The sequence below is a fragment of the Muntiacus reevesi genome, chromosome 20 (assembly GCF_963930625.1).
Source record: "Muntiacus reevesi chromosome 20, mMunRee1.1, whole genome shotgun sequence".
Taxonomy (NCBI): domain Eukaryota; kingdom Metazoa; phylum Chordata; class Mammalia; order Artiodactyla; family Cervidae; genus Muntiacus; species Muntiacus reevesi.
Window position 1 is genome coordinate 15,454,513 of NC_089268.1, and position 22,443 is coordinate 15,476,955.

The following is a 22,443-nucleotide window of genomic DNA, read 5'->3' on the forward strand; positions in this document are numbered from 1 at the left end:
CTTCATAGCAGCTTCATTCATAGTAGCTCCAAGTTGGACAGAACCCATATGTCCTTCAACCACTGAATGGCCAGACAAACTGTGGAATACTAGTCAGCGATTAAAATGAAGAAATTACTGACACATATAACTACGTGGATGAATTTCCAGGGAATTATGCTGAGGGAAAGGAATCAGACTCAAAAGTCAAATACTGTATGATTCCACTTATATAACATTCTTGAAATGACAAAATTATAGAGATGGAGAGCAGATTAGTGGTTGCCAGGGGTCAGAGAGGCAGAGTAGGGGGAGGTGGCTGTGGCTATAAAAGGATCTTTGTGATGGATTGTTCTTTATCCTGACTGTGGTGGTCACAGAAATCTACATATGTGATAGCACCACACAGGAGGACACACACACATGCTACATATAAACAGCTGGAACATTTAGTAACATTGGATGAGATGGAGGGGTTGTATCAACGTTCACTCCTCAGTTATAATATTGTACTATAGTTACACAAGGTGTTGCCAGTGGGAGAAACTGGGGGAAGAGGATGCCAGATCTTTCTGCATTATTTCTTACAATTGCATGTGAATCTACAATTATCTCAAAATAAAAAGGTTTAAAAATAAACTCTTAGAGAATGAAAAGGCAAACCACAAACTGGGAGAACAGTCTTGCAAAACACATACCTGATAAAGGCCTCGTATCCAGAATATTTTGAAACTCTTCAAACCTAATAATAAATAGGAAAACAAACTACCCCATTTATTTTTATAAAGAAGGGTGTCAAAGATTTAAACAGACACTTTCCACTATAAGGGTGGCAGATACATGAAAAGATGTTCAACATAATTATAATGAAATAAAAATTAAAAACACAATCATTACACACCATTACACAACCTTTTAGAATGACAAAAAAGAAAATAAGTTGGCACCAACAAGAACTGGCATGGATGCAGAGCAGTTGGAACTTTCAAACATAGCAGGAGAGGATGCAAGATGGACCAGCCACTTTACAAAACAGCTTTTGAGTTTCTTAAATATAACATTATATATATATATACTTACCATGTAACCCAGCAATCCTACAACTCAGCATTTGCCTAAGAGAATTGAAAACTGATATTCACACAGAAAGGTAAACAGGAATGATTATCATGGTTTTATTCACAATTGCCAAAAGGTGGAAACAAGGCAAATGTTCTTCAGCTGCTGAATGGATAAACAAACTGGTATGTCCACACAATAAAAAGGAATGGACTGCTGATGACTGTAACAACATAGTTGAACCTCAAATTTATAATGCTGAGTGAAAGATGCCAGACTCAAAGTTACACACTTTAAAATTCCATTTTTATGACACTCTGGAAAAAGCACGACTGTAGGGATAGAATCACTGACCAAATTAGTGGTTGCCAAGGGCTTGGGGGTAGGGAAAGAGATTGACTACAGATGAGCATGGTAGTTTTTGGAGGGTGATGGAATCATTTCACATCTTGATTTTAGTTTTTATTACATGTACAGTAACATCTTAAGTCATCATAATCGGATGTGCGAGCTGGACCATAAAGAAGGCTGAGCACCAAAGAATTGATGCTTTTGAATTGTGGTGCTGGAGAAGACTCTTAAGAGTCCCTTGGACTGCAAGGAGATCAAACCAATCAATCCTAAAGGAAATCAATGCTGAATATTCACTGGCAGGGCTGATGTTGAAGCTGAATCTCCAATGCTTTGGCTACCTGATGTAAAGAACCAACTCACTGGAAAAGACCCTAATGTTGGGAAAGATTGAAGGCAAAAGGAGAAGGAGGGGGAGGCTGAAGATGAGATGGTTAAATAGCATCACTGACTCAGTGGGCATGAATTTGAGCAAACTCTGGGAGATAATGAAGGAGAGGGAAGCCTGGTGTGCTGCAGTCTGTGGTGTCACAAAGGGTCAGACATAACTTAGTGACTGAACAACAACAACATTACTATGTACATTTGTCAAAAGTCATAAAACTATCTATATACTTAAAAGGGTAAATTATACTGTATGTAAACTAGTATAAAAAAGCAAAAAAACCAAAATGAAAAATAGAGAATGGGGAATGAACAGGTATGGCAGTAGCAAGGCTGGAGAAGAGGAGAGAAGCAACTATGAAACAGATTTTAAGAGTTTTTTTCACCTGGTGCTAAGTGGAAAGGGAGAAATGACTCAAGATTGGGCTGTTACATTTTTTTATATGTTGGTTCTTGTGAATCATGCTGCTGGGTACATGTGGATGCAGATGCCTCTTCAAGATACTGGTCTCATTTCCTTCAGGTTTATTCCCAGAAGTGGAACAACCTTTGTCCACCCAGAAATAAATGGTCAAAGGTGTTGTGGCATGTGTATATACAATGGAGTATTATTCAGCCATAAAAAGATGGAAGTCATGATTTGTAATAACATAGATGAAGGTAAGTGAAATAAGCCACACAGAGGACAAACACTGTATGGTATCATTTATATATGGATTTTTTTTTAAGTCAAACTTATAGAAACACAGAGTAGAATGGTGGTTACCCAGGACTGGGGTGGGGTGGGGGATGGGGAGATGCTGGTGAAAGTTTCAGTTATAAGATAAGTAAGTTCTGAGGACCATAATGGTACAGCATGGTGACTGTAGCTAATAATACTCTATTGCATACTTGGAATTTTCCTAAGAGAATAGATCTTAAGTGATCTCACCACAAAAAAATTTAAAAGTAGCTATGTGAAGTGATGAATGTGTTAACTTGACTGTGGTAAATATTCCACAATGTATACCAATATTAAATCATCACATCGAGCACTTTAAATATAATACAATTTTATTATATTATATTTATAATAATTATATTTATAAAATATTACAAATATTATTTTAAATTAAATATCATTGATTAATATTTATTAATTATTAATATTAATGAATTACAATATTTAATTAACATTAATAATTTAATAATATCAAATATTATTATAAATATTATTTATAAATAATATAAATATTTATAATATTTATATTTATAATATATCATATTATAAATATAATACAATTTTATTTTTTGATTATACCATAATAAAGCTTGGGGGGAGGTTGGAAAGATTGGGCAGTTGGACAGGTAACTCACCTGGACAGGTAATATAGATTACAGCAGGAAAGAGGAGCATAACGAGTCAAGGACATGCTTAATTTCAAGTACCTGTGGGACCTCCGTCCATAACTGGATAAATTTTAGGAGGAAGCTGTGGCTGAAAATACGGACTGGGGAGTCATCCCAGGGTTGTTTTCTTTTTCCCCAGAAAGTGATCTAGTTATTCACAAGGAAGAAGGCTGCAAACATTACAGTTATGGTTGGTGGTGTAAGAGAGACTGCACAGGAGACTGGAGGAACAGCTGAAGTGATGCTCTGAGACAGAAAGGCAGACACTGTCACATGTAAACCGGGAGAAGAGTGGAAGTGTCCAATGGTGTTGGATACTAAAGAGGATGCCCTGAAAAATGTCCTTGCAGTTTAGCAATTAGAAGGTCACTGGTAACCTCGACAGCAGCTTCAATAGAGTGATGGGGTCAGAAGTCAGATTACAGGAAGCTGGGAGGTAAAGGGGAGGCTAGGAAGTGGAGGCCGCTGAGAGGCTGCCTTTCCAGAAACCGGCAAAGGGTTGCACAGAAGCAAAACACAGGGTGAAAGCTGGAGGAACATGGTGGGAAGGAAGGGTCTTTTGTTTGTATATGAGGGTGAAACCAATACAGAAGGAGAGGTTGAAGGTATAGGACAGAGAGAAAATGCTATGTGTTTGCCCCAGGTGAATAATGGGCATTATACCAAGATGGTGTGATGCAAGAGGCCAGGAAGCCAAAAGCGTTCAAAAGAGCTCATTTTAAGTGTTGAATCATGGAATTTAGGTTGGCTAGAGAGGTAAGAGACCTTTGACATGGAGAAATGTTGTGAGTTTCAGAGAGATCCCTATGGGTGCCGCATACAGAAATGGGCACGTCTTGTCTTGAGCACCCGGCCACATGATCAAATGCATTGATGGGGAGGAAGTATGTGCTCAGATCCTGCTTCTCTCATACCTAAGGGTGTGACACGGGGTGGATTACTTACGTTTTTAAGTTTCATTTACTTCATCCAATACATGAGGATGGATTGGATAATAAATAGCTATGTCACTGAGTTGGAAAGATCACATGTGGCCATGAATGTAAAATCATTATTCTAGGGTGCATGCTCAGTACCCGAAAGATTCTGACTTCTTTTTTTTTTTTTTTTAGTTTTTATTTATACATTTATTTTTGGCTGTGCTGCGTCTTTGTTGCTTTGTGCAAATGTTCTCTAGTTGCGGCAATCGTAACTCTCTAGTTACGGTGCCCAGGCTTCTCATTGTGGTGGCTTCCCTTGTTGTGGAGCATGGGCTCTAGATGCCTAGGCTTCAGTTGTTGTGGTGCGGGGGCGCGGGCTTAGCTGCCCTGAGGCATGTGGGATCTTCCTGGACCAGGGATTGAACCCACGTCCCCTTGCATTGTCAGGCAGATTCTTAAACAATGGACCACCTTAAGTTCCTGGTCTGTATTCTTTTGATTGTAAACATCTCCTCAAGAGTTGAAACTTCAACATATATATGTATAGGAGATACACCAGGGATTACAAACTTGCATCTCCTGGGCCCAGGTTGATAGAGTAAGCATGTCAGACAGATAGATATATGACAATAGACTGCAGTCATGTGATCTGGAGACTAAGTGCCTGCAACTAAAAACATTCACATTTAAAATGGTTAAAGCACAAGGCTTCCTAAATAAAGCACAACTATGGGTCCCCAGCTTGCAACCTCTGGTTTCTTTTCCTGGTATAACCGTCATCCATAACTGGCAGGCCCAGAGCCTCTGACAGGTCTACTTAAATCTCAAACAGATGGTTCTAATGAGTATTAAATAAGTTTGGAGATTAAATCCCCAAGTTACAATGTCTTTCCCGCGAGTAGAATGATACTTGGTATTATTATTTGCACCTTATCCACTTGCTTAAATGTGGGAATTAAGATCCCTTCAAATTGTTCAAAAGATTCTTGAGTTCTGCAGTTGTCAAAACAACATATAATTGCATAGGCAAATTAGCCAAGGTTTAGAAGCCTCAAATCTGAAAGAAATTAAGGCTGTGCCTGAAATGAATTAGTCTGTAAACAAGTTAGTTGGGTTTTGTGTGTTTGATTGTATGCTTTTTAAGAAAAATTGTAACTGTGACCTAGTACTAATTCTCAACCAGCTCTTTAGCTGTTGATACTGCAACTATAAAATGCATTAATCTTCTTTGTAGGTCTGAAGAGGGACTGGTTAAAATTTTAGGGTTGGTAATTTTGATATTATTGAATACATACATAAAATTACCTAGCTGAAGTAAACTTCCCCTTCTGTTTTATTCAGTGACTTTGGGGGATTTATGATGGTTTGTTCAAAAATCTTTCACTGACACAACAATCCTCTTTTGTGTCAGATGAGCAAGCATGTTCAGACAGAAGTGGTAGGGTCCCCGCAAATGGGACAGAAAGTATTTGACTTCTCCCATTAGAAGTATTTGATCTTCTCCCATTAGAAGTATTTGATCTTCTCCCATTAACTCACTCCAAGGGGCAAGACAAGGAACCAGAATTTTGCTGCTTACTAGTTGTTGTTGTTTAGTTGTAAGTTGTGATTGACTCTCTGCAACACCAAGGACTGTAGCCTGCTAGGCTCCTCTGTCCATGAGGTTTCCCAGGCAAGAGTAATGAAATGGGTTGCTTATTGGTAAATAGCATTATTAATAGAATAAAAAGTCAGTCAATGTAAACTCTCTCTCTACTCTCTTGAAAGCTGCTGTTTCCATAATAAGAACTTAAGAATGTGTTTGGAGATGATGGAGAGGATATTGGGCATGATTCGTTCATGACTCCTGAGTGTCCCTCACTGAGGATTCCATGGAAAGGAATTGAAAGCTGAAGAAGAAAGCATAGTTTTGGTAGTGGATGCTTTTCTTCCTTAGAAATCCCTTTTTCAGTTGAGCTCTTGTTCATCAGTCTTACGAATGGTCAGTATGGTCATTATCAGAGAGATCTGCTTATACCTGGCAGAATAAAAAAGCTGTTTATTCCCTTGTTTCTGAATCAAGTGGAGAATACATAGAACATTTTCTGGTACTCATTAAGTGCAGAATAATAACAACATGCCATTAAATTGCAGAGTAAGTGTACCACAAAATCTGTAATATATAATTTCAGCAAGGAATTTTCTTTTGAGAATATGTTCAGCTAATTTAAAGCATAACTTCATTAACATAACCATGTCTGCATACAGAGCAGAATGGAACTCATAAACTTTACCAGCACTTGGGTTTATAAGATCGCAGTGGGAATCACCAGGATTGGTAAACTTGCAAGGCCTCCCTTTCCCTATCAGACAGTGGATGCAGATTTGCAACGTTATACTGGTACCTCTCTCGGGTTCATCTCACTCTGGCTCAGAGGCAGAGGCCCCTTTCCTCCTGCTTTGTCTGATCCTCTTCCTGCAGCTTTCCTGGGGCTCTCCTTGAGCAGCAACATCAAAGTCACTTATGGCTGGAAGCTGGTGGCCAGCCATATGGAATTACAGCCCAGGCTCTCGCAGGATTACAGAGTGTAGCATATGAAGGCAAATGACAGTACCATGGCCCAGAGGCAAGGCTGGTGAAGCCTCCAGTTTTGAATGGAAAATATGACTGCTTGTGTATTTATATACAGGCTCCTCATAAACAACCTGAATGTTTCACCAGCGTCCCAGTGAAGCAAGGGATGGGCTGAGTTAAAAATAGCTCCAGAATGCCTCTCTTCTAAGTAAATTACCCACCCTGTCCTATCTCCTCCGGGTGTTTACTGGAATATGTTTCCCTGCATATTTCAGAATTCAGGAAATGCTTACCAACACATAGCATAACTTTTAAGAGAAGAAAATGGCTCTCATAGCAGAGTTTCTTCATCTAGTGCTTTATTTATTTATTTGACTGCGTTGGGTCTTAGTTGCAAGACATGAGATCTCTCGTTGCAGCACACAGACGCTCTAGTTGTGGAGCAAGGGTTCAGTACTTGTGATGTGCTGGCTTAGTTGCCCCAGGGCATGGTGGAGCTTAGTTCTCCAACCAGGGATCGAACCCACGTATCCTGTGTTGCAAGGAGGATTCTTAACCATTGAACCCCCAGGGAAGTCCCTCATGTGTTATTATTGCCACAAAGTCCAACAATCCAACTTACCCATCCTGGATCTAGCTATTTAGCCATTGCATGTACCTGAATATCTACTTCCTCATCTTCTATTTGTTTCTCAACCCCTGCAGCATGGCTTTCATCCCCCAACACCCCACAGAACCTGTTTAAGCTTTGCAGTTCCAGAGTGATACCCTTTTGTGTGTACATCCTGGAAGTACAACGTGGTAGACCAGTTGTCCAGGTTTGACCTCAGAGCTGCTCCCTGCTGCTTTCTACCTCTGAGATAGTCAGTTTCCAAGTCTCAGTGATCCTGCCTCCTAAACCACTTTTGTCTCCTTCTGATCAACTCCATGTGTGCTTAATGTGACTCTCCATTCTTTGTGACAGTGAGCAGAGATCTCCTAGCTGCTCTTCTTGCCTGTAATCTTGTTCCCCCTTTATTTCATAGTCTACACCTGCTACTGGATTATTTTTATGAGGTGCAAATCAGTTCATGTCACTCCTTGTTTGAAAGCCACCAATCCTTCTCTGTTATGAATAGAACCGAGTCCAAAGAGCCTTCTTAACCTGATCCCAAACTGTCTTTACATCAACTTCGCATCCCTTATCATGTTCCACACCCCTCTTCCCCTGTCCTACTCCAATCATGGATTTTCTGCAGTTCCCAAGCCTGCTATGCTTTTGCATGCCTCTGTGCCCTTGTCTGTGTCATCCCTACTGTTTCCAGAATGCTCCTTGAGAATATTCAACCCACCTTTCAAAGACCCAGCTCAAATGCCACCTGCTCTATAAAGGCTGTCACCCTCATCTCCCTTCGCAAAGTTAGTGACCTTTTTCTGAGCAGCTACGTCTTATGTGTCCCTTTGTAATAGCAATTATTATCCTGTCAATATTGCCTGTACAAATCTATCCTCCATTCATGCCAGGGATTATTTAAAACTTCAACTGTTTCCTGCTTCTGCCTCTGTATTCCCAGTGACTAATAAGGTTTTACACACATACCAGAGGTTTCTACATGCCTCATGAATGAATGAGCGCATGCATAACTCATTGCAAGGAATCAATAAAATAAAACCTCTACAATTGAAAATTTTTATCCGAGGTTCATATTTCCAAGGCAAAAATCCTCCTCCTTCTCCTCTCTCAGCCTGGGGAACAAAGGTAGCCTGCAGACTGAGTAGAGACTGAACAGGAGGAAGAGAAGCAAATACAGCATCACCATTTCCATTTCTGAACCCTCTTTCTTCAGCACAAAAAGATGGTTACCAATTTCCCAGGGCGATAAAGAGAGTGCTTTTACTTCGGTGTCATTGGAAGAGAACAGAAACAGAGCGATAAGTCATAGAAGCAAAGGAGCCCCATTGTTAAGTCAGTGAGTTTCATCCAGGATGTCTGGGAAGCATTTAATGAATCTTGGAATAAACTTGTTTTTCATTTTAAAAAGAATGCGCTATTTACAAACGACCAATTAAATGTTTATTCACCTTCTTTTGTTTCACTTTGAAAAGGGTTTGTTTGACAGTTTGACAAAGGCAGTCTCTGGCAGTTCAGTAAAGGGCTCTCCCAGGAGCTTTAGTCCCCAGAAAAAAAGGAATGTTTCCTAAAGTACACAGCCTCTTGCCGCTTTCTCCTGCCTCTTCTCCCAGCCCTTGCTCAGTATTCAGGCCCAGGTGAAACCTCACTTTCTCTGAGCAACCTCTCCTTGTTACTGAATCCAAGCTCACTCTGCTCTTCGCATGACTGGCCGATGGCTGGGAGATGAGGTGTTGAGGCAAGGAACAGCGACTCTTTGCAGAAAGCCAGATATCCAAAAAGATGGTGGGCTAGTGCCGTAGAGTACCATCTTATCAGGGTCAGGATGCCATTTTCTCTTATAGAACCGAGAAGGGGAAGAGGTAAGTGAAGTAAAAAGGCCATTAGTCTTGCAAAGTATCTCCTGGCTTGGCCAACATCAAGAGGGGATGCGTTAATTTCTTCTTTTCTGTAGCCATTCGCAGGTGGGCAGGGTCAGAATGTCTCTCTGTGAGCCGAACAAAGGCACTTTAGTTTAACATTCAAGCAGAGGGGCAAGGTTCCAAGATATAGGCCATTATGTACACTTTTAGCTACAGACAGCATCCCTTTAGTGACTATAATAACAAAAGCAACAAAAAGCAAAGGTTGAAGTAAAAGGAACAGATCCAAGATGCAGTGAAGCATGGCTCTTCCCTGTTACACACGATTCCTCTCAGACTCCATACCGCACTCCAGCTCGGCGAGCCCTTAGCTCCCCGAACATCCTAATGCACCCTTACTCCACACTATCATTATTACTTATAACACTACGTACTCACTGTGGTTGAGACTCAACTATTTTCTTTGTGGGCATCAGTAAGCCGCTCTCTTGATTTGCTGAGTATTGGTCTGTGAGTTAGATGTGCTACAGTGTGTTTATTGCATTCCTATCATCCAGGGTCCTATCATCCAGGGTAGGACATAAGTCTTCATTTCTCAGAATTAATGCCTAGTGGTGCGATTGTTGGGTCATGTGGTTAGCATATGATTACATTTATAATAACCCCTAAACACTGTTTTCCAAAGTGACTCTACCATTTTGTCCTCTAAGTGGCAATATTTAAGAATTCTTTTTTCTATCCTCATCAACACTTGGTATTCACATTCTTAAAACACTTTCTAGACATTTAATAAGTACTGGTATCTCACATAGTTATAATGTTCATTCTCCTAGTGGTAAATGACAGTGAGCCTCTCTTTATGGACTTAAATATTCGTCACCTACATATCTTTGCTAAAGTAAAAACCTTTGGGCCACTTTCTAATTGAGTTACTTGCTTTTTGCTGACTCTATATATCACAGCGCTTCCCCAGTGGCTCAGTGATGATGAATCCGCCTGCAGTGCAGGAGCTGCAGGTGATATGGATTCAGTCCTTGGGTGGGGAAGATTCCCTGGAGGAGGGCATGGCAACCCATTCCAGTATTCTCCCCTGGAGAATCCCCATGGACAGAGGAGCCTGGCGAGTTAAAGTCCATAGTGTTGCAAAGAGTCAGACACAACTGAAGTGACTTAAGACACACATACAAACACATACATATCATATATATGTGTGTTTATATATGATCTATGAATATTTTCTCCAAGTCTATAGTTTATCTTTTCGTTCTCTGAACAGCGTCTTTCATAAAGTAAAAGTTTTAAAATTGCTAATGAAGTCTAATTTATCATTTTTTTCTAATATACGTCACACTTTTGATGTCATATCTAAGAACTCTGTCTAATTCACAGTCATAAAGATTTCCCTCCTCTTTTTTACCAAAAGTTTTATAATTTGACATCAATTTCTATACTTAGGCTTATGATACATTCTGATACATTTTAAATTAGTTTTTACAAGATGTCTTTGGAGACATTTTACCTTTACCTTGGAATAACTTGCTTCCAGTTCAACCATTGCAAGATGGTTTATTTTTTATGTCATGGTTATCACTAGTGAGAATCTTTGAGACTGGGTAAATTTGATTTGAAGAAAGGCTTAATTTTAACCAGAGAAGCTGTCAGCAATGAATATTAATAAAGAATAAAAAATTCAGATACTAAAATATCTAGTCCTTGCTTTGACAAGCATTGGTTGGCAAAATCAACATACAGGATGTATATGTTTATTTGTATGTATGCATGTGTTCATTTATTCACACATGCACACACATCTATAGACTCTTAAATATTTCTGAGTTTATTGCTTCTCCCTAGAGCTTTAAGCCACAATTTTACTTGTTCAGAAATTCCAGCTACCCTTTTCCCAGAGGCAGGAGATTTTGGTTAGTGGCTTTAGAATTTGTCACAAACTGTCACATTCTTCAGTTAATAAAATGGACTTGACTTGGGTAGACCAAAGATGGATTTTCCATTACATCATTTAGAAATGGATAGGCCTTTCCATAAACACACTTAGACACTTTATCCCAACTTTTACTTTTTCTCTATTTCATTTTTATGTTTTAATGGCCCTCTCGCCGGCATATCCCTTTTGGCATTGTTGGTAGTGTCAAGAAGCTTGAGTGCATTTGCCTTACCCTGAATCCACCAGAATGGCAGAGGGGCTTCTTTGCCAAGCCCACTGAGCTTGAGGCCTGAGGCATCCCCATTACCACTTAGCACCATGAGACCTTCACATGGAGCTGGGAGCCTTCTAAATGTCTTGGATTTAGGATAAACGACTTTCTTTGTTGTCAATTCTTCAGTGTTTCTGGATCCACTTAACATAACACTGTCAGGCTTTAGTCTAAAATATATTCTTTGAATTAAATAAAAAAAGCAGTTATCTAGGCCAGCCTTTACCAAAAAACACAGGATACTTACTATGAAAGATTGGATTATTTGTTTCCACTCTTCACTCCTGTGCAATAGCGTTGTACATCCACACCCTTTCTTTGCAGCCGGCACTGTACCCCCACAGGACAATGGGACGGTGGGAAGAATTTGCTCCCCCCAAACTCCACTTTGTTGGCAGTTGGCTTGGCCAGTGGAGGGCTGTGGAATCGGCGTGAACATAGGCCTTGTGTCCGTTTGTATGTTGTAGCTTGCCCTCTCGCATGCCTGTGATCATCGTAAGAAGAACATGGCCCCGCTATGGCTTCCCTCTCTTCACTATGGGCCCGGAATGGAACACAGACAACTGACCCAAACCTGATCTGCAGCTTGCACCTAAACTAGCCGAACTGCAGCCTAAAGCAGAGCTACCCTAACCAGTCCACAGACCAGTGAGTAAGAAAAGTAAAGTTCTTGTTTGTTTATGATTGTTGAGTTTTGTTACTTAGCATTATTCCAGCAATAGATGACTAACACACTTACCTATCTCTCAGTCATGTTCCCACAGGCAGTGGAGTCCATATGAAACCCAGAACAAACTGTTATTTGCTAGGAGAAACAAGTGAATATTGTAGCCATGAATCAGATGGGTTACCATCTTCTCATGGATTTTTCTCCAGTCTACCCCAGTCTTCAAGAATCCACTCTGAGCAGATTTTCTGAGCATCCTTTTAGTCAGATTAGTCTGTGTAGAATTACAGAATGTGAAGGCTGTCATTTCCTAGTGGTCCTCACAAGTGCTGAATCCCAACAACTGAAGCCTCTATCAAGTTGTTATATTATGATTTATACATGGGCAATGGTACAGGTTCCAAGCTGTAGAAGCCAGATTTCTTGGCACTAAAAAGCACTATTAAAATTCAGCTTTTACCCAAGAATATTAACAAGCTCTGATCATTAGCAGTTAAGGTCCATGGCAATGTTCAGCAAGTATCAGCATGAAATGACAGGCTGTCCTTTGTCTTCCTGAAATCCCCAAATCCCCAAATGAACACATTTTCTTACATTCCTTGCTCCATGAACATAGGTATATTTTGCAGTTAACATTACTGGGGTTGGCCAGACCTCAGGAGTCTATTTCCTTACACCTAGATTTTTAGCTAGATAATTTTAATTGGAATCTTTTATTACAGTGTGCTCTTTCAAAATCTAAGGATATAGCTGGATATTTTGTTTACCAAGCCCATCTCAGAATTAGATGCCATCATCTTACTGGCAGAAAGTTCCTAGGCCACCTTGAGCTTCAGATTTGTATCTTTACAACATGATCAAAGAGTCTTTCTACTTTTAATGCATCACATGAGCCCTAAATATTTAAAAATAATCACCAAGTACATAAAAGTCATGCTTAACCTTATAAAACATGTGTTGGTTCTGTTCATTTTCTCAAAGTTCACCTCCCCTTCTGTGCTTTAACTTTTTCTACTTCTCATCTGGCCATTCCTTTCTTTCTTGAATTCAGTTGTTTTTCTTCTGACTAGCCAAACACAGGCAGATTGAGCAAAGCTTTGTCACAAGAGAGTTGTTTAGCCTGAGAGAGGAAACACTAAAGGGGGACATTATAGTCACCTTTTAAATTTCATTTATTTTTATTTTTTTGGCTGCATTGCATGGCATACAGGATTAGTTCCTCAAGTAGGGATCAAACCCACGCCCCCTGCAATGGAAGCAAGAAATCTTAATTACAGGGAAGTTCCTATGGTCACCTTTTAACATGCGATGGTCTGTTATATTAAAAAGGGAATATGCTAGAGGGGAATAAAAAGAAAGAAAGAGGGAAAAAGCTTGTCCTCTGTTGCTATGGAAAGGATGGAGCTAAACAAGTTAGAACAAGTCATAGAAAAGAGCTGTCAGGGAAACTCTCCTATAGAAAAGAAATTAGGCTCAATGTGAAGAAAGCTGAGCACCGAAAAATTGATGCTTTTGAACCATGGTGTTGGAGAAGACTCTTGAGAGCCCCTTGGACTGCAAGGAGATCCAACCAGTCCATCCTAAAGGAGATCAGTCCTGGGTGTTCATTGGAAGGACTGATGCTGAAGCTGAAACTCCAATACTTTGACCACCTAGTGCGAAGAGCTGACTCATTGGAAAAGACCCTGATGCTGGGAAAGATTGAGGGCAGGAGGAGAAGGGGACGACAGAGGATGAGATGGTTGGATGGCATCACTGACTCAATGGACATGAGTTTGAGTAAACTCTGGGAGTTGGTGATGGTCAGGGAGGCCTGGCGTGCTGCAATCCATGGGGTTTCAAAGAGTTCACACGACTGAGTGACTGAACTGAACTGAACCAGAACAACTTTGGGGTTAACTTTCTTTTAGTCTGGCTATATTAACATACAAAGTGTCCTAAGAGAAGCACTTTCTATATTGACTTTTAAAATCATGAATACAATTCCAAGGAACAAAAATAGTATATAGTGAAAATTCTTCCTTTTTAACAAAATCTAAAGTCATATTTAAAATCTATATTTAAGACTTAAAGACCATCTAAATGCTTTAGTATGAGATTTGGGATTATTTTCTTCTACCTACATGTACCTTTTAGAAAATCCTTTGCTGTGACTGATTAGTGGTGAACTAAGTGTTTGAAAGAAAATGCTATTCCTGAAGGTCATTTTTCCTGGTGCAAAATTCTAGCAGGTATCATTTATTTATTGCTTTCAACACACCAAAGACTGGTTTCTGGCTTCCATCAATGTTGTTGAGAAGTCAGCTGTCAATCTAATTACAGCTCACTTGAAGGCTTTCTTTTTTCTTTCTGGCTGATTTTACAATTTTGTTTTCTTCTTTGGTTTTATAAAGGTGCTCTCTAATGCACCCAAGTGTGAATTTCCTTTATTCATCTAGTTTTTGACTCATTATGCTCTTTGATTTGGTGGTGTTCATCAGTTCTAGCAAATTCTCATCCATCATTCTTGAAATATTGCTCCTTCATCTTTTACTTTTTCTTCGTGAATCCAATTAAGCACCTTAGAATTCTATTACATGCTCTATACCTTTTATCTTCACTTCTGCATTTTCTAAGGATTTGTTCATTTCTCCAGGATTCATTTTTAATATTATTTTTAAATGTATGAATTACAACTCTATTTTTTACACTTAAAGTCTGACGAGAAACCTTTACTAACCCTACTAAAGAAAATCTAATACGACAGCTCAATTGAAAAGTATGGTAAGCATATTTACTCATTAAATACTACTTTTCTAGAACACAACGTGAAACATCTAGCATGCATGTTTAATCTCAGTACAATAGATTCAAAACCAAGTATACATGTTTACATGCTTCAAGGCTAGATTACAAATTATCATAATCATTGTCATCATTATCTTCACATTTTCTTTTCAATGCATTTGATGCTTCATTGGTAGTATTTTGTGATGACACCATGTTAGTGGTAATATTTTTGGACCCAATTAATGACTGATTAATTAGAACATTCTGAACTGCTGATGTTGCAGGAATTGATGCTTTTACAGCTGGGGATAATGAAGTGGGCATCTGTACTGTGAACCTTTGCCCTGTGAGGGACACTGAAGCCCCTACTTTAGTTGAAATGGACATGGCTTGTGGGGTTGGTGTGCTAAGTGTGGGAGTACTTGGTCTGCTAGTAATTGAACCAACACTTAACTGTGGAACTATCATTCTTCCTGCAAAAGTAGACGCCTTTTTTGGTAAAGATTTAGGTCTATAATTTGGAGCAGTCAAGCAATAACTATCAGATGGCAATCTAGGACCTGAATATGGCTTGATCAATGGCAAAGGGGTTTGATTTCTTTGCCCTGCAATATCTAATAAAAAAATCTCTTGGGGGAGGAGAGGTAAAAGACGGATCAGCAGGACACTGGATCGCCAATCATGCATCATCTGCATCAACAGTAGCTTTCTTAGCATGACTTGAATAAATTTTTGCATCATCTAGAATTGTGGTCACATATCGGAAAGCAGACGCCAACATCCGATTTATAACTCTTGGTTCATATTCTACCATCCCCATACCCTTCAGAATTTGTGCCATCATCTGTGCATCTTTCGGTGTGCTCTTGGGAGAAGCCATCTTGCCAGACTCCTTGATATTTGGTGGTCAAACTTCTCGAGCTAAATCACATTCATTAATGTATTCCAGTCCTGATCTTGATGCAAGTCCTTCGCCTAATGTAGTTTTTCCAACCCCTGGTGTACCAGTGAGCAGGATGTTTGGAAGCAACATGGTCCTTGCCCCGCTGGCTCTGGATGCCTTTGCATCCAGACTCTATACCCGACTCATTTTTAATATTTTTTACCCACCTTCCAATTCTCCAAGTCTCTCTTTAGGTGGCATTAAACCTCCCTGCTGAGATCTTATTTTCATTATTGTATCTTTCAACTCTGCAACTTTTTATTCAGTTTCTTTCAAAAAATTCCAGGTCACTTTTTTATGGTTTCCAGTTCCATGCTATAATTTTCAGATTGTCTTTTTAGCTTATTGAATACACTACACATAGTTTTTCTTGGTAGTCTGCTGCTAGTAATTTTAATATCTGCAGTCTTATAGCCTACTTTTTTTCACTTCACATTATATTGTTCACATAATGTTACTCATTTCCTGTCTTATAATTTTGGTATCTGAATAATATTCTGTTGATCAAATGAATGGTACTTTCCTCATTTATAAGACAGGAATAATCCTACCTCTTGGGGAGCTGCCTGGCTCACAATAATTAATCTCACAGGGTATACTCTAAGTAATTACTTCTGTCCTTCTGTATCTTTGCAATGATTATGGCTTTAAAAATTATGTTTATGAGTAGATGGGGTCTTAAAGAAAACATGGAGAAATGAAATAAGTTTATTGGGTATTTGGATTATGTGTGTTAAAATTTTCCATTATTTATGTTGAAATATGTTTATGTACTAAACATAAATCATAAAAGTAAAATGAAGTTCCTTAAAGGTAAAAAGGTAATATTTATATTTTAATGAGTACTTCCTATGTACCAAGCCCTATTCTAAGCTCTTCACATGTATTAGCTCATTTGATCATCTCCCAGAAACCCTCTTTGAGAGGTATTATTATTAGTCCTACTTTACAGACGATAAAGTTGAGGCCCAAGAGGGTTAAATAACTTTCTATGGTCATACAATTAATAAAGGGCAAGGCCAGGATTCTAACACAAGCAGTCTGGCTCCAGAAATCAGTTTGTTAAATATAGTATATGAAAAAAAAAACAAAAAAACGGAGAGGAAACAGAAAAGAAAAAGCAAGAGTATCAAGTGTTCCTCCACCAGTATACCTCATTATCACATCTTCTTCCCCAGCTCCATTCTGTACTAATCTTAGAGAACCAGGAAAAGATATGAAGAGAAAAAAGAAAATGTTCCAGGTACTATGGATGTGTAACAAGTCATGCTTAGTAGCAGAAAGTAGCCATTTGTTTTACCCATGGATTTCATGGGTCAGAAATTCAGAAAGGGTAGAGTGAGCAAGGTTTGTCTCTGCCTCACAATGTCTAAAGCAGCTTTTTTTTTTTTGAAGAAAAAAATCTTTATTTCAGATAAAGTTATTTCCATAATTAAGGTTAAAGTAAATGCACTTCCTTAAGTCCATTATTTCAGGTGACTGAGTCCTCAGATGGAAGACTTGAAACTGGGGATAGAAATTAGGCCGTCATCTGAAGGCTCCTTCACTCACTTGTCTAGCTGTTGATGATGATCCCTGGCTGGGAGTCTCAGAGACTCTTCGTGAGGGCCTCTCCAGGGGGACTTCCCTCAGAGACTAGATTGAGCTTCCTCATAGCCCAGGGTTGGCATCATCCAGAGTTAGCACTTTCAGAGAAAGAGAGAAACAGATGGAGAGAGGGAGAGGGTGGGAGAATGAGAATAAGGCTGAAACTTTTATGATCTATCTAGGAACTTACATAGTATCTCTCCTTTGTTTGCCAATGAAGGAGATGCAAAAGATGCAGGTTCGATCCCTGGGCTGGGAAGATGCCCTGGAGGAGGAAATGGCAACCCACTCAAGTACTCTTGCCTGGAAAAATTCCATGGACAGAGGAGCCTGGTGGGCTACAGTCCATGGGTTCGCAAAGAGCTGGACACGACTTAGCACACAGCATGATTTCCTACCATACTCTGTTGGTTGATGTAGTCGTGACCTCCCCAGTCTGACTCAGAAGAGGGACAGCAACATTGTAAGAAAACTATATGAGGTGGGATGTGAAAGTGAAAGTCACTCAGTCGTGTCCAACTCTTTGGGACCCCATGGACTATACAGTCTGTGGAATTCTCCAGACCAGAGTACTGGAGTGGGTAGCCTATCCCTTCTCTAGGGGATCTTCCCAACCTAGGGATCAAACCCAGGCCCCCCACATTGTAGGTGGATTCTTTATCAGCTGAGACACAAGGGAAGCCCAAGAATACTGGAGTGGGTAGCCTGTCCCTTCTCCAGGGGATTTTCCCAACCCAGGATTCAAACTGGGGTCTCCTGCATTGTAGGTAGATTCTTTCCCAACTGAGCTATGAAGAAAGCCCATGAGGCGGGATATACATATGCCAATATACATGTGAGGTGGGATATATATTGGCAAATATATTGTGCCTGAGAAGGAATATATGAAAGTTCATTTCTGTGTTGTACTGAAGCCAACAGAAAGAAGACTGGTGATTTAGGCAGTCTTTTTTAAGTTAAAAATAACAGCTAACAGCATCTTCACCCAGAGTAACGGTGAATGAACAGATATACTAATTTATATAAATACAAATGACTTTAAAACTAGCAATCTTTATAAGTCTGCCCTGATTGATTTATAAACTACCTCTGATATTTTACAGAAGGACACATTCTGGAGGAAGAAAAAGTCTGATTTCACGTATCATGACTGATCCTCATATCCGAGGACCACACTAAGAGTACATTTGTGGGACAAGGCTTCCCATTAAGCAGACAGATTATTTAATAGCTAGAGCTTATATGATGTGGCAATTTGGTTCCTACGTGTAAATTTTTACCCAAATAGACACTTCACAGGACAGAAGTATCTTTTGTGTCACTGATCAACAATGACAGCAAAAGATTAATTTTAAGAAAAATAAATATGATCTTTCAACAAACATGGTCAATGAGACCAGATTGAACATTCAATTTATGAGATGAAACTGATGCCTATAACAAACCAACAGATTCTGATACAACGTGCCCTCTTGAATATCAAAAAGCCTGAAATATCAAAGAATGTTCTGCATTCACTGGTTTTACCTAAAACTCTGGGTATAAGGTCAAAGGCAAAGTCTGAATGGTTAGAAGGAGCTGACTGTGCATGTCTACTGTATCATGGAAGGCATAACCGCTTCTCAAGCATACCTACTCCAGTATGCATCAGATGAGGTGGGCCAAATTTCAAACCAAAGAGGCTCAATAAAATCCTATTCAGGAACAAATCAATATGTATTAAAATTAAATCCAAGTTCTCAGCCTGTGCAAAAACACTTGTAAGTTACTAGCAAGATTTTCCTTTTCCTTAAATTTAAAAAAAAGTTTGCTTATTTATTTGTTTATCTGGGTCTTAATCATGGCATGTGGGATCTTTTTTAGTTGTGGCATGTGAACTCTTAGTTGTGGCATGAGGGGTCTAGTTCCCTGATCAGGGATCAAACCCAGACCTCCTGCAGCAGAGGCCCAGAGTGAGTCTTAGCCACTGGACCACCAGGGAAGTCCTGCAAGATTTTTCTTAAAGAAAATGGTCATAATTACAAAATTCAGAGGCATTAAACCTAGACATGGACACAAAACACAATCCTATCCAAGGCAGATGGATACATGGATTGGACTAAATGTGTTATGGGAACTTCAGCAGATGCACAGCTAAGATGGTTGGAGGGAGGACCAGGAAGAACTGGAACTTCTTTTCTGGACCATTTCTCATGCCTGCCCAAGCCCACTGGATTATGTGAGCTCCTTCTCTTCATGCCAAGTTTTTTGACCCCTTCCATTGTAGTAGCAATACAACGACAACAAAGACAGTTCTGAAGCAAGATGTAATGATTATAATAACTACCTAAGAATCTCCTTGTGTGTACATTATTTATCCTCACCATTGGCAATTGACAAGTTATACAGAGATCACCTGCTTGTGTTTTTTTTTTAAGTCACAAACATTTTCTTTTATGGTGGTGGGAGTCTGTTGAGTATTTGTAAGCAGTGAAGGAATACAGTTTGTGTAAATCAGAAATGAGTCCAAATTTTATGTAAAAAAAAAAAAAAAAACTAGAGGAGACTATATAAAAATTTTCCTCTTGAACTAAGTGATTTTTAAATAATTTAAAAATATGCTCTTGAGCTGAAAAAGCTTGGATGTTGGGAAAACTCATTTTGCATATAGAAGGAAAAAGAAATGTCCCAAGAATGCTTATGTATTTTGCTATCTTGTAGTGGTCCTCAGCTGCAGGACAGTTCTGAAAGTGTGTCTGTGGAGACACACCCAGCTTAGTGGTGCGTAGAGTCTGGAGGCTGCTGTGCTGTGGATACTGACAGGGGGCATCCGGCTTCCTCTAGTCCAGGGGTCCCCAACCCTGGGACATGAACTGGTACCTGTTAGGATCCAGGCTGCCCAGCAAGAGGTGAATGGCAGGTGAAATGAAACCATCAACCCCTCTCTCTGCCTCCCCGTCTAAGGGGAAATTGTCTTCCACAAAACAAGCCCCTGGTACCAAAAAGGTAGGGGACCACTGCCCTACATCATCCTGGAGTTCTTGGCTAACTCTCTACTGGAGGGCAGAAGAAGCTTGCCATCCTTTGTGGAGCAAACTTGAAGAATGACATTGTATTTCCAGCTCACTCATAGTTAACATGGATGGAACACATTTGGTGGGTCCCTTCCCTTGTCTGATGGTGGAACTGATGACCCACTCCATTTCTCTCTCCCTTAGCCATATTGTGTCGTTTGGAGCATCACTGCAGTTGTTGACACAGCAGTCTCCTTACCACACCGCAGGGGGATGCCACTCCCTGCCCGTGATCATCAGAATGTGTTGTCTCTCTGTGTTCCCACTCTTGATGGCTGCTACTTTTACTCCTCCTCAGTGGCTTTCAAAGCCCTCATTATCCATTTGCCAATCTCAGCCAATAATTTCCTTCCCTCTGGCCACAGAGTTTATAGAGTTGCCTTTCTCGCTCAAATCACTTGTCAGACCCACCTCCAGCTCCTGCATCCGTATTTCCATGTAGGGAGGTTGTTTACAAAAGGTCAAGAGACCTGTTTCATTTCTCCATTGTCTGGAGCACACCCATCGTTGCATGGAATTACGCAACATATTCATGGCTTCTGAAAATAATGCTTACCGTGTCTCTTGGAAAATCAGGATAAAATTCACTTCAAATAAAATGACCAATGTGAACTTAAAAAAGAAACCCACAAGAACTCACTTTTTGAAAGAAAACAGAAGCCTTTTTGGCCTGAGGAATGTCCTCAAGTTTATTTCCAGTAAAGGATCATTACAGAGACAAATAACCCAACAGTTACTGTTACTGGATGCAAGATGGTGTGCCCAACGTGCAGAGGGACCAAACAAAATGAAAGATTGGATTTTGGAGTAGAGAGAAGTTTATTGCAGGACATGCAAGTAGAAAGGATGACTTGTGATCCCTCAATCCCAAACTTCTTGAAGTGTTTCAACAAAGCATTTTTCATTGGCAAAGAATTCCAATTTTTATGGATAATTTTTTTTAATTTTTTAAATTTATGTTTAAATTTTTAAAAATTAATGTTTAATTGGAGGATAATTGCTTTACAATTTTGTGTTGGTTTCCTCTGTACAGCAACATGAATCAGCCATAAGTATACATATATCCCCTCCATCTTGAGCCTCCCTCAAGAGCACGAAGCTGAGTTCCCTGTGTTTTATAGTAGCTGCAAAGCATTTTTAAAGGTAAGGTGAGGGAGGGGTGTGGTTAGTTGTTAAAGACTTCTCTGCCATCAGCTTCCAGTGTTCCTGTAAACCTCTAACAAGACAAGTGTTATTCTCTTTTCAGCAACTTTTAATCTGTGTATGAATGGAAAAGTGTTACACCCTTGAAGAATGAACTATCCTATATATTTCAGGCTATGGGCTACATTCTTTTTTTTAATATTTATTTTTATTTGTTTGGCTGTTCCAGGGTTAGTTGCCACCATTCTCTGCCTACCCCAGAATCCATATACTGAAAAGGTACAGCATCTGTAGGACCAGACTGCAAACTTCTTGAAATCAGCTCCTCAAACTTAAATTCCCTTGCAATCTTAAGAATGTTTAACACATCATCATGTGTAGGGTAGGTCCTCAGATATTGTTCACTTGGCCATGGTTCAGCTTCCAGTTATGTGACGTAAGATAAATATTGGATAATACAGGCTGGGTTAAATTACCTCTGCATAATAGCTCTGACATTTATAAGTGGAATTTCTAAGGTCTTGAGCTACTGGAAAAATATACAAAGTATAAGGCAATTCCTTCCTATCATCACACAAATAATGAAATACTCTCTAGGGAAGTTGACCTTCATTAGGTTGCTCACAATTAGTTGAAAATGTATTTCAACTGAGCTTGAACCCTCACTTGAACATTCTTCTTGGAGGATTTCAGCCACTGTTAGAGTTTCAGCTACCTCCTTAAAAGTGAATGATTTCTCAAACACTTTCCAACTCCTATCCCTTTCAGGATCTCTAGACTACTCATTCCAACTCTTCATTGGAAATCTTCATCGGGTTTTCAAAAGCCAACTTAAAATTAACATGTGCGAAGCTAAATTCTAAATCTGCTTTTCCTATTTCAAATATTATTTTATAACATTATCCTCCCTGATGGACCCTAGCTAGACACCTAGGCATCATCCTTGACTTTTTCTTC

The 22,443-nt window shown here is 39.5% G+C and overlaps 1 pseudogene; it reads right to left on the minus strand.

Moving 5' to 3' along the window:
* Window positions 1–14,880: 14,880 nt before the first annotated feature.
* Window positions 14,881–20,781, minus strand: LOC136151867 (transcription initiation factor TFIID subunit 9-like; annotated as a pseudogene).
* Window positions 20,782–22,443: the final 1,662 nt, after the last annotated feature.